At 43.7% G+C, this 12372-nt stretch overlaps 1 protein-coding gene across 1 annotated transcript in view; it reads right to left on the reverse strand.

Moving 5' to 3' along the window:
- LOC126249484 (dynein axonemal heavy chain 7-like) overlaps positions 1 to 12372 on the reverse strand; it is a 1193512-nt gene that overhangs the window by 538560 nt on the left and 642580 nt on the right. The gene's annotated exons all lie outside the window — the stretch shown is intronic.

Here is a 12372-nt window from a genome sequence, read left to right on the forward strand (position 1 = left end):
TGTACAGCGGCGATTTCAGGATATCTTAAGTTCATCTGTAAAGACGCTTGAAAGACTAGTTGTTGATCATTAGAGTAAGCATATGTGTTTGTAGTCAAGCTGAGCAATCACTGTTTATGCGCGCATCCAATAGCATCGCATGGTTTCTTATTTTATATATTCACTTATTTCATTAGTATCACATACGGCTGTCCTCCTTATGTCATCCACGGATTCAGCGAGCGAGGTCGACGTGTCAGTTCTTGAGTCCACCAAAGAAGTGAGCAAAGCAGAAATCATTAAGTTCTTCTGAGAAGCACATGGTGCTTAATGTGTATAACGGAACTGTTACATCCAGAGCAGTCGATGAGTGACATTGTTTCGAAAACAGCTGCCGCTACAGGTGTTGGACGTTCTTCAGTGTATCGTGTGATAAGTGAGTACAAGGTCACACACTCTTTGAAGTCTCCTAACAAAGGAAAATTACGACAGAAACTTTCTGAAAGTGTTGATGACTTCGATAGAAATGCGATACGAAGGAAAGTACACGAATTTTTTTTTCGTAACGAATTGCCAACAATTGACAAAGTGCTTACAGCCGTGAACGAAGAAGCAGATCAGGGCAATTTTCGGATAACTACATTTTATAAGTTATTGAGAGAAATGAATTTCAAATATGTCCGGCGTGGGCGCGATAGCATACTAATAGACAGGGATGACATCATTTTATGGAGGCGGCGTTATCTTCGAACCATTAAACGGTTGAGAGATGAAGGCAGACCCATTTACTATTTGGACGAGACGTGAGTGAACGCAGGACATACCCGAAGTTACGTCTGCGTAGATGACACTATAAATTCCTCAAAACAAGCGTTTCTGTCCGGATTATCCAGCGGAAGCAAGAGCCCATCAGGTAAAGTGAAACGTCTGATTGTCGCACATATTGGCAGCAAAGCAGGGTTCGTTGAAGGATGTTTGTGGACTTTCGAATCCAAGAAAAGTGGAGATTATCATGAGGAGATGTGCGCCGAAACCTTCGAGAAGTGGTTTCAATATGTTCTTCCTCGGCTTCAGGAAAATGCAGTTATTGTTCTTGATAACGCGCCGTACCATTCTCGGAGAAAATAAAAAGTTCCCAATGCGAATTCCAATAAGCACGAAATATCAGAGTGGCTAAAATCTAAAAACATCGATTTCGAAGACGGTATGTTGAAGAAAGAACTTTTAGATATAGTTAAAAATCACAGAACAGCGCACAACGAATACGCAATAGATGAAATGGCGAAGAATGCAGGGAAAACTGTTCTCAGAATTCCTTCGTACCACTGTGAATTAAACGCCATCGAGTTAGTGTGGGCCAGAATCAAAGGCTATGTTGCAGCAAAAAACAAAACATACAAAATGCCTGAAGTGAAAGTACTGCTAGAAGAAGCAGTAAGAACAGTGACTGCAGAGGATTGGAACAAGTGCGTCCTCCATGTCGTAGAAAAAGTGGAAACTCAGATGTGGAAATTAGACTGCATTATAGAGGAGAGAGAGGAGCGGTTTGTTATAAACCTCAATGAAAACAGTTCAAGTTCGTCCTTTATCATTCTTATTAAAATTAACAATTAATTGTGTTTGAATAGAGCATTTTGTTAGCAACCTGAATGAAAATAAATCTGCTTCGAAAGAATGAACTCAGTTTAACATTATTTTAACATTATTGTTAGATTTATTTCGTATATTGTTGCCCAGGTTTCTCACAGTCCGCTGTGATAGCTCAGCAGCCAGCTGAACGCCGCCAGCTGCAAAGCGTGGGCCAAGGATTTTCCAAACCCCTACGTATCACGTGAACACTGAATGCTTTCTCTGGAAACGAGAGTTGTCGCTCACGTGACACTGTTTATGTTTCGTCCCAGCTCTCGGTGAATAGACTTTAGACGCATTTTTGCGGGGAATACAACCCGAAACCTCCCGCAAGATTAGGATGGAATTCCCTAAGACTCTCAATGAGGCAGTCAGAATTGCTGTGGCATTAGAGGAAGTTGAAGAAGTAACAAATACGCAGGACAGGAAATCAGTATTTAATGCAGAAATAAAATGTTTCAGATGTGGTCGGATGGGACACATTAGACGCGATTGCAAGGAAGTGCAGTGCATGAAATGCAGACGTTGGAGTCATCGGGAGCGTAATTGCAATGGGTCCTGGCAGAAACGTGATTGGAAACCGCAAAGTGGGCCTCACCCCCTCAGTTAAACGGGGCAGGGGGTGGTGTGTCCACTGTGCAACACCCCCGGTAAGGACTAATGCTAGTGCAGAATCAGTGGCAGACTTTTTTCTGACCGGCTTGGTGAGGGGCAGACCGTGCAAATTTTTATTGGATACCGGGTCTCAGATATCCGTGGCGAGTAGAAATGTACTCGGTAAAGTAGAATTAAAACCACCACGCTGGGCGTTAAGTGGCGTGGACGGGGGACAGGTGAAGTCACTCGGATCAGCGGTGTTAAACTTCTGAGTGGAAATGAGGAACTTCCATGTGAAGATAGAAGTTCTTCCAGTTGTTGGCAGCAGCTATGATGTCATACTCGGATTGGATTTCCTGGTTGCGCATCACGCAAAAGTTAACCTGGGACGGCGTACAGTAGAACTGGACGGAATACAATTTCGCCTAGGTTTTGTGGCAGAAAAAACATTACTGTCGCAAGGAACCGCCCAGACGTCGGGTGGGTCACCTAAACTGCGTACAAGGTCCCTTAGGGTTAACTCGCGGGATACTATACCGAAGGGTACAGGGAAAGTAATCTAGGCAGATGTTGGAGCTAGCGTGCCGGTAAATTCGTTGTGTGTCGTTGAACCTTTGTCTGAGAATGAGCCTGTAACACGTCCTTTTTATTCTAGGTTTTAGTTATCCGCTCGGTGGCGGATCTGATGAGCAGCCCAAATTAGATAGTTAATTAATATGACCGTGTACCTAATGGGCTAGCAATCGGATTGTACTGCTCAGGAGGTGTTACATTCCGTACTATCCTCACAAATATGGTAATAATTATGGTTCGGTGGTAATGAGGACAGCAAACACAGTTTCATAAACAAAACCTATATTCTTAGCAAAGCACAAAAATAAGGAGACAGCCACTGCCTTCGTCAATACAGTGTTAATGACGGCTAATCTCATCACAGGTCTCTTTAGTTATTGTTAATCGTCACACGCAATATCCAGTCACTGTAATCCAAGTAATGCCGGCGCGGTAGACGCGGAAGTATAACAGCGGCACTCAATCTCACTGAAATCACTTTATAATAAAACTTTCTCACTTTTCCGCCGAATATTGATACAAAGGGGTTAAACCACGGCGTTGGCCACTCCCTTTGCCGGTAAATAGCAATAATTTCTGCTGGCTTTTTGCACAGCTATTCCCGCCTCGCGGGAACCTACCACACCCGGCCTCGGCACTCCACGCTACTCACTTCGCACTGCACTCCGCCCAGTTATTCCCGCCTCGCGGGAATCTACCCAAGCCGTCCACTCGGCACTCCGGGGAATCCCCTCTAGCTCGCGCGTCCTGCACACACTACTCGATATTTGCCCTGTCGACCTGTGTGAGCGCAAGTTTTAATAGTAAGGGCCTGCGGACCCCTTACAAGCCGCTGGATAAAATGAAGTGTTTTACGCGCCATAGCGTGTCCTACGTGCGGGAGATAGAAGGAAAAAATGTTGTGCCTGTCAGTATTGATAATTTTGGCCTTGAAGAGGTACAGTTAGCACGGGGTACCGTAATAGCGAATCTGGAGATAATAGGTGAGGATTAACTGCATAAGGATTTCGCAGCAGATTACACAATGCCGGGAGTCTGTCAGCTGGTCCGCACTGAGGGATAAAGTAGCACATTTAGAAGGGCAAGACAGAGAAGTCATGGAGAACCTTTTGACGGAATATAAAGAGTTATTTAATTCTCATGGTCATCTGCCCGCCACACTGTTAGTTCAGCATTACATCCCCACTGGGAATGAAGCACTGTTGTATAAACGTCCGTATCGTGTTCCAAAAAGTTTACAGCCTGTCATGGAAGAATTTATTAATCAACAGTTTAGGAATGGGATAATAAAAACCAGTAATAGTCCCTGGTCCGCTCCTGTCGTAATAATGGGTAAAAAATCACCTGTTGGGGGCAAGGCATATCGTTTTTGTTGTGATTATCGTTTCCTGAATCAAAAAACTGTATCGGATGCATACCCAATGCATAATATCACTGAAACTCTGGATAATTTGGGTCAGTGTCGGTACTTCACGACCTTGGATCTTTGAAGTGGGTACCACCAGTTGGAGGTCGCCCCGGAAGACCGACCGAAGACAGCTTTTTCATTACCTGCAGGTCATTCTCAGTATCGGCGAATGCCTTTCGGACTCATAAATGCTCCGGCAACCTTCTATCAGTTACTAGATAGCGTGTTACGAGGGCTTAAACCTAATCTGTGTATGGTATATTTGGACGACATAATTGTTTTCTCAAAGGATGTGCAAGAACATGTGCGCCGTTTGCGTGAAGTTTTCGATCGTCTGAAAGCAGCACGGTTAACTCTTCATATAGAGAAATGTCATTTTTTGTTGCAAGAAGTCCGTTATTTAGGTCATATTATAGGACAGGAGGGTGTCCGCATGGATCCGAAACTTGTAGAGGCGGTAATAAATTTTCCGACACCTACAAAAGTAGAAGAGTTGCAGTCTTATTTAGGTCTCGCCAATTTTTACAGGAGGTATACTCCAAAATCTGTGGTAATAGCAAGGCCCCTCATGCAGTTGTTGAAGAAGGGAGCAAAATTTCACTGGTCAGCAGAATGCGAAGAGGCTTTTCAAAAGTTAAAAAATTTGTTAACATCTAGTCCAGTTTTGACTTTTCCACATTTTAGTAAACAGTTTATATTATCTTGTGAATCTAGCAATTTTGCTTTGGGCATTGTATTATCTCAGGAAATAGATGGGCAGGAACACCCAATAGCATATGCTTCCAGACAGCTAAACAATGCAGAAAAAAATTACTCAACAACCGAGAAGAAGTTATTGGCATTAATTTTCGGAATAACCTATTTCTGGTGTTATTTGTATGGACGACGTTTCAAGGTGATTACTGACCATGCAGCAGTTAAGTGGTTGTTATGTCTTACAGACCCAATGAGTAGATTAACTAAGTGGGCTTTGCGTCTTAGTGAGTACGATTTTGAAGTGATTCATTGTCCGGGTAAATCGCATAGAAACGTGAATGGTCTCAGTCATAGAGTATGCGCCATGGGATGCACAGGAATAAATGAGAACGATTGGTTGGAGGCACAAACCGCCGACACAGATTGTCAACGATTTACCTCGCAGCGACAGTTCGTCGTGGAAGACGGGATATTGTACTGTAAAACTAGGAACGGTCCACACATAGGCGTACCAGAAATATTGTGAAGCGAAATTTTAAGGCAAGCATATGATTCAATGTTTTCTGGTCATTCGGATCGAAGAGCAACGGAGAGGAGGGTAGCACAGAGTTATTGGTGGTCAACGCGTAGGCAAGATGTCGATCAGTATGTAAAGAATTGCATTCCGTATGCTCAACGGGCGGAATTGTGTCATCAGAAAATAGTGTTGCAACGACTACCGGGAGCAGATAGACCTCTCCAATTACTTGGCGTAGACGTCTTGGGACCGTTTGTGCAAACACCAGTCGGTAATCACTATGTTTTAACAATAATAGATAATTTTTCGCGCTATGTGTCTATGACAGCTATTCCAGACCAGCGAGCTAAACAGTGGCTCACGCCATGGTACATCAATGGATGTTGAAATTCGGAACACCTAAAACTATAATTACAGATAAAGGGACAAACTTTATGTCCGATTTGATGAAACAGTTATGCAAGTTGTTGGATGTAAAGAAATTGAGAACGAGCGTGTTACACCTGCAGGCTAATGGTCAGACCGAGAGAGTTCATCGTTGTTGTTGTTGTTGTGGTTAGTGTTGAACGTCCCATCGACAACGAGGTCATTAGAGATGGAGCGCAAGCTCGGTTTAGGGAAGGATTGGGAAGGAAATCGGCCGTGCCCTTTCAAAGGAACCATCCCGGCATTTGCCTGAAACGATTTAGGGAAATCACGGAAAACCTAAATCAGGATGGCTGGAGACGGGATTGAACCATCGTCCTCCCGAATGCGAGTCCAGTGTGCTAACCACTGCGCCACCTCGCTCGGTAGAGTTCATCGTACAATACCTAAGATGTTAAGTTATTATGTAAATTCTCAACGTAACAATTGGGATACCCTATTGGCGTTTGTAACCATGGCGTATAACTCAAAAGTACATGAAAGTACAGGATTGTCTCCATATGAAGTAATGTTCGATCAGAAGAAGCCATCTCCATTTGAATTGCTCAAGACCCTACCAGGAACCGATATTTTGGCTGTTAAGGATTTATCCACAAAGTTGAAAACAATCTGGCGGCAGGTGAAAGAAATGAACACTAAAGTGTTAGAGAGACAGGACAAAGTTCACAATAGAAAGACGGCTTTACTCAAATATCATGTAGGACAATGGGTGATGATGTCTAACCCGTATGTGCCAAAAGGCAAAACAAAAAAATTTGTATCCCGTTATCAAGGTCCTTTCCAGGTGATCGAGATGACATCGCCGGTGAATGTAAAATTACAGCTTCGAACTCACCCTACTGTTGTGCATGTGAGCCGAATTAGGCCTTTCAAGGGGAATTTTGAGGAACTTCCTTCATTGTCTGCTATAACTTCTAGTGGAGAGAAAGATTAATCTAAGAAAAAGAATAAGAAAGGAGTAGATAAGCAAGAGAACCAAGTTAATTATGGAAGCAATCAGACATGCTATTATGCTCTTAGGTCGCGCTTAAAAAGGAAGAGCTAATATGAGTTGTTTTTCTTTTGTTTCTCAGGATGCGTGACATTCTGGTGAGACCAGCAGTTCCAGCGTCATGGGTTGCGCTGAAGAGGGAAGAGGGTTCAAATGGTTCAAATGGCTCTGAGCACTATGGGACTTAATTTCTGAGGTCATCAGTCCCCTAGAGCCCAGAACTACTTAAACCTAACTAACCTAAGGACATCACAAACATCCATGCCTGAGGCAGGATTCGAACCTGCGACCATAGCGGTCGCGCGGTTCCAGACTGTAGCGCCTAGAACCGCTCGGCCACCCCGGCCGGCAGGGAAGAGGGAAGGTGTGCACTATCTCTCAGCATAGTTATTCTGTTTTGGTGTTGCAACTTAGCTGAAGCCTTGAAGATGCGTCCTATATAATGTGGTGATTTGTTCTTGCGGCAGACGGACGTAATTGGTCTGAACATCAATGGACCTTAAGGGTGGACTGTAATATTTGGACGGTTGAAGACGAAATCTGTAAATTAGAGGATACATTTAATGAACTTCATTCCATGGTGGCTAATCAGCCAAGGTTTAATGACACACAGGCGGAATATCAGCTACTATGATCATCTTTTCCACACTTACAAGCTCAGTTGCGGCAAACTGCAGGGTTAATCCCGCACGTCCGTAGAAAAAGAGGATGGTTAAACGCAGGTGGCCGTATCATAAAAACTGTTTTTGGTACCGCTGATGGGGAAGATATTGAAAGTATTAATGAAACGCTGCGGCAGGTACAGGAAAATGTGAATAGCAACCAGGGAATGCTAGATCTTCACACAACCCAATTAGAGAGTTTGGAGAAAGATGTAGTTAGTAATAAGCGCCAATTGCGAGCTTTGGCCGCGACCTTGATGTCCCACATTAAGGCCACAGCCGACACAACCAATCAAGATTTGGGTATGGTCAAGTACCGGTTGGATAACATCGATTCACAGCTGATAATTGCTAAGCTGCTCTGTTTTCTTGCTGATAGTTTATGGAAGCACACATAGAAGCCGCGGAACTACAGGAGGCTTTGTTGCACGCAATGCGCAGGCGCCTAGCCCCGGTACTGTTACCTTCAGAACAACTTTGGGAAGGATTACGGAAAGTTCAATTGGAATTGCCCAAATACCTGGCGCTACTGACGACATTAACAGACGAAAACTTATCTCTGTACTACAAAATGGCCACTGTTACCAGTACGCAGATGGGTACCCTGCTGAGAATTCATATCATAATACCATTAACATGTAAGGATTGTAAATTTGAATGTTACGCCCTGCATACATATCCAGTGAAGTGGGAAATTTTGCAGAAATTCGTACAATTAACCATACGGGAAATACTGCTAGTGGCATGTAACAGACAATCTCATGCGTTCCTCACTGCACAAGACTTTCTGCGTTGTCAAACAGGTCCAGTTACCATCTGCCCTGCGAAATTGTTACACAGTGTTCCCAGATCGTGTGAGTATTCTCTATTCCTCTCTCAAGAACCAATCACGGAGTGCCCAAAGGAAATTAGAGCAGGCACGGTGCAGTTCTTTCAGCAAGTGGGTCCACATTGCGTATTTTCAGTAATGGAAAACACCGTCGTTATTTGCGTTTGTTACGAGCAGTGTAAGCAAGGGAGTACGCAAAGAATAGAACTGCAGGGACAGGGACTGTTAATTAACGGCAGACAGTGTGACATTTCAGAGCCATCATTCCGTTTACCAGCCGTGATTACTGGAGCTACAATCATGAATATAACACACACATTGATCTATGTACCCGACCAACCGGTGCAAGTCGTCACGAAAGAAAATCTCACTCTTTTGAATAGCACATTAGACCTGACTTTGCTTGCCTCTTTGGATCGGATGCTAGCAGCTCAGGATGGACGTATAACTAGGGAACATCTTTTTCAACGAGTGCATGAGTACCATAATAAGTACACGCAACACTTACTAGTTATTGGATCATCAACCACCGCCACCTGTATTTTTATCTTTGTCGTAGGATTAGTGTACTATCGGCTCAAGAGGAAGGTAGCCCAAATCCCACCTCTTCGAACCTTTAACCTAAGGGTCCAGACAAAATCACTGAACAGTTGTGAGGCATTGCAGCAGAACACTGAGTAATGTTTATGAACAAAGATTAGACTAAGGATAGAAGTGAATGATCACAGTGTAAACAGTGAATCAATCGTTTTTGTGGTGTTTGTGAAGTGAACTGTAGTTGTTTTGAATTTTTGGTTGAATTCGGATACGAATTCTTTTCGTACGAGGGAGGAATTGTAGAGGACAAGGGTTATTTTTAGGAAATATGGTGCGAAATTGTGATTTAGTGTGTTTCAGTGCTCGATGTGCCAGCCTCATGGCAAACTGCGTACGAAGGCGGCCGGCGCGTTATGCAGATGACACAGTTTTGCTACGAGCGTCGGTATGTGTGTACGTGCGCAGCAGCCATCAACAGCCAGAACGCAGCATTAGCAGAATTACGCAGGCGCCAGCCGTGTGTGGCGCGGTTGCGATAGCCAACTCGTCGAGAACCTTCCAATAAACATAGCGCCATGTAACTGCCGGATTCAGCAGTGGTCTGCACTATTTAAGAGCATCAGAGATGGGTGTCAGCATTCGGTTTGACCGATTGGGTGTTCAGTCACTATCACGTTGTCATCACCAGTGACGATGTCCCTGGGGACCGGCCGGCGGAGGGCGTTGCCCGCTGCTGCACCGGCGACTCCCGCCTCGTCACGAGCCGCCTCTGCAGGAGGTGAGCCTGGCCGGGCCTCATGATGCAACCTACTACCGCATGTGCAGCCGCTGACCGAGCAGGGCGTCGCGTTCCCCGGGCTGCGTGCATCAGCACGTCTCCACCACGACACGAGCGGTGGAGCTAAGCTACCAGAAAATGTATTAGAAGAACCAACAAAAAAGAGGAAGATTGCTAAAACAGCCACCTTCTTCTACCCAGCCACGCCCTACAACCCCGACCTAGTCACCCACTCCAGTCATCCTATTACATACTGAATAAAATTGGAGAGCTAAGAAATTTGTGACACAACCATATGATGGGATCGGTTAATAGGACACTTTCTGAGACATCAAGGGATCATCAGTTGAGTGCTGGAGGGAAATGTGGGGGTAAAAATCATAGAGGGAGACCAAGATTTGAATACAGTAAGCAGATTCAGAAGGATGTAGGTTTCATAGTTATTCAGAGATGAAGAGTCTCACACAGGATAGAGTAAATTTACATATACATCTACATGTATACTCCGCAAATCACATTCAAGTTCCTGGCAGAGGGTTCATTGAACCACCTTCACAATTCTCTATTATTCCAATCTCGTATAGCGCGCGAAAAGAATGAACACCTATATCTTTCCGTATGAGCTCTGATTTTGTTTTATCGAGGCGGTCGTTCCTCCCTATGTAGGATGGTGTCAACAAAATATTTTCGAATACCTAGTACAGAGTTGGTGATTGTAATTTCGTGAGAAGATTCCGTCGCAACGAAAATCGCCTTTCCTTTAATGCTTTCCAGCCCAAATCCTGTATCATTTCTGTGACACTCTCTCCCATATTTCACGATAATACAAAACGTACTGCCTTTCTCTGAATTTTTTTGATGTACTCCGTCAGTCCTATCTGGTAAGGATCCCACACCACGCAGCAGTATTCTAAAAGAGGACAGACAAGCGTAGTGTAGGCAGTCTCCTTAGTAGGTCTGTTACATTTTCAAAGTGTCCTGCCAATAAAAGCCGGCCGAAGTGGCCGTGCGGTTAAAGGCGCTGCAGTCTGGAACCGCAAGACCGCTACGGTCGCAGGTTCGAATCCTGCCTCGGGCATGGATGTTTGTGATGTCCTTAGGTTAGTTAGGTTTAACTAGTTCTAAGTTCTAGGGGACTAATGACCTCAGCAGTTGAGTCCCATAGTGCTCAGAGGCATTTGAACCTGCCAATAAAACGCAGTCTGTGGTTAGCCTTCCCCCACAACATTTTCTATGTGTTCCTTCCAGTTTAAGTTGTTTGTGATTCTAATACCTAGATATTGTTTGAATTTACGTCTAGACTGATTTATCGTGTAACCGAAGTTTAACGAGTTCCTTTTAGCACTCATGAGGATGACCTCACAGTTTTCGTCTTTTAGGGTCAACTGCCACTTTTTGCACCATTCAGATATATTTTCTAAATCGTTTTGCAGTTTGTTTTGATCTTCTGATGACCTTATTAGTCGATAAACGACAGTGTCATCGGCAAACAACCGAAGACGGCTGCTCAGATTGTCTCCAAAATCGTTTATATAGATAAGGAACAGCAAAGGTCCTATAACACTACCTCGGGGAACGCCAGAAATCACTTGTGTTTTACTCGATGACTTTCCGTCAATTACTACGAACTGTGGCCTCTCTGACAGGAAATCACAAATCCAGTCAAATAACTGAGACGATATTCTATAAGCACGCAATTTTGCTACAAGCCGCTTGTGTAGTTCAGAGTCAAAAGCCTTCAGGAAATCCAGAAATAAGGAATCGATCTGAAATCCCTTGTCAATAGCACTCAACACTTCATGTGAATAAAGAGCTAGTTGTGTTTCGTACGAACGATGTTTTCTAAACCCATGTTGACTGTGTGTCAATATACCGTTTTCTTTGAGGTAATTCATAATGTTCTAACACAATATATGTTCTAAACACCTGCTGCATATCGACGTTAACGTTATGGGCCTGTACTTTAGTGGATTACTCCTACTACCTTTCTTGAATATTGGTGTGACCTGTGTAATTTTCCAGTCTTTGGGTACGGATCTTTTGTCGAGCGAATGGTTGTATATTATTGTTAAGTATGGAGCTAATGCATCAGCATACTCCGAAAGGAACCTAATTGGTATACAGTCTGGACCAGAAGACATGCTTTTATTAAGTGATTTAAGTTGCTTCACTACTCCGAGGATATTTACTTCTGCGTTACTCATGTTGGCAGCTGTCTCGATTCGATTTCTGGAATATTTAATTCGTCTTCTTTTGTGAAGGCATTTCAGAAGGCTTTGGCAGCATTGTATTCGATAGTGTCTCAATTGCTTCCGCGTAGAGAAGGCATTGATTGTTTCTTGCCGCTAACATACTTCACATACGACCAGAATCTCTTTGGATTTTCTGCCAGGTCTCGAGACAAAGTTTCGTTGTGGACACTGTTATAGGCGTCTCGCATTGAAGTCCGCGCTAAATTTCGAGCTTCTGTAAAAGATCGCCAATCTTGGATATTTTGCGTCTGTTTGAATTTGGTATGTTTGTTTCGTTGTTTCTGCATCAGTGTTGTAACCCGTTTCGTGTACCAAGGAGGATCATCTCTGTCGTTTGTTAATTTATTTGGTATAAATCTCTCAATTGCTGCCGATACTATTTCTTTGAATTTAACCCACATCTGGTCTACACTTACATTATTAATTTGGAATGAGTGGAGATTGTCTCTTAGGAAGGCGTCAAGCGAATTTTTATCTGCTTTTTTGAATAGGTTTATT

Source organism: Schistocerca nitens, chromosome 3 (genome assembly GCF_023898315.1).
Source record: "Schistocerca nitens isolate TAMUIC-IGC-003100 chromosome 3, iqSchNite1.1, whole genome shotgun sequence".
In the NCBI taxonomy this organism is placed as follows: domain Eukaryota; kingdom Metazoa; phylum Arthropoda; class Insecta; order Orthoptera; family Acrididae; genus Schistocerca; species Schistocerca nitens.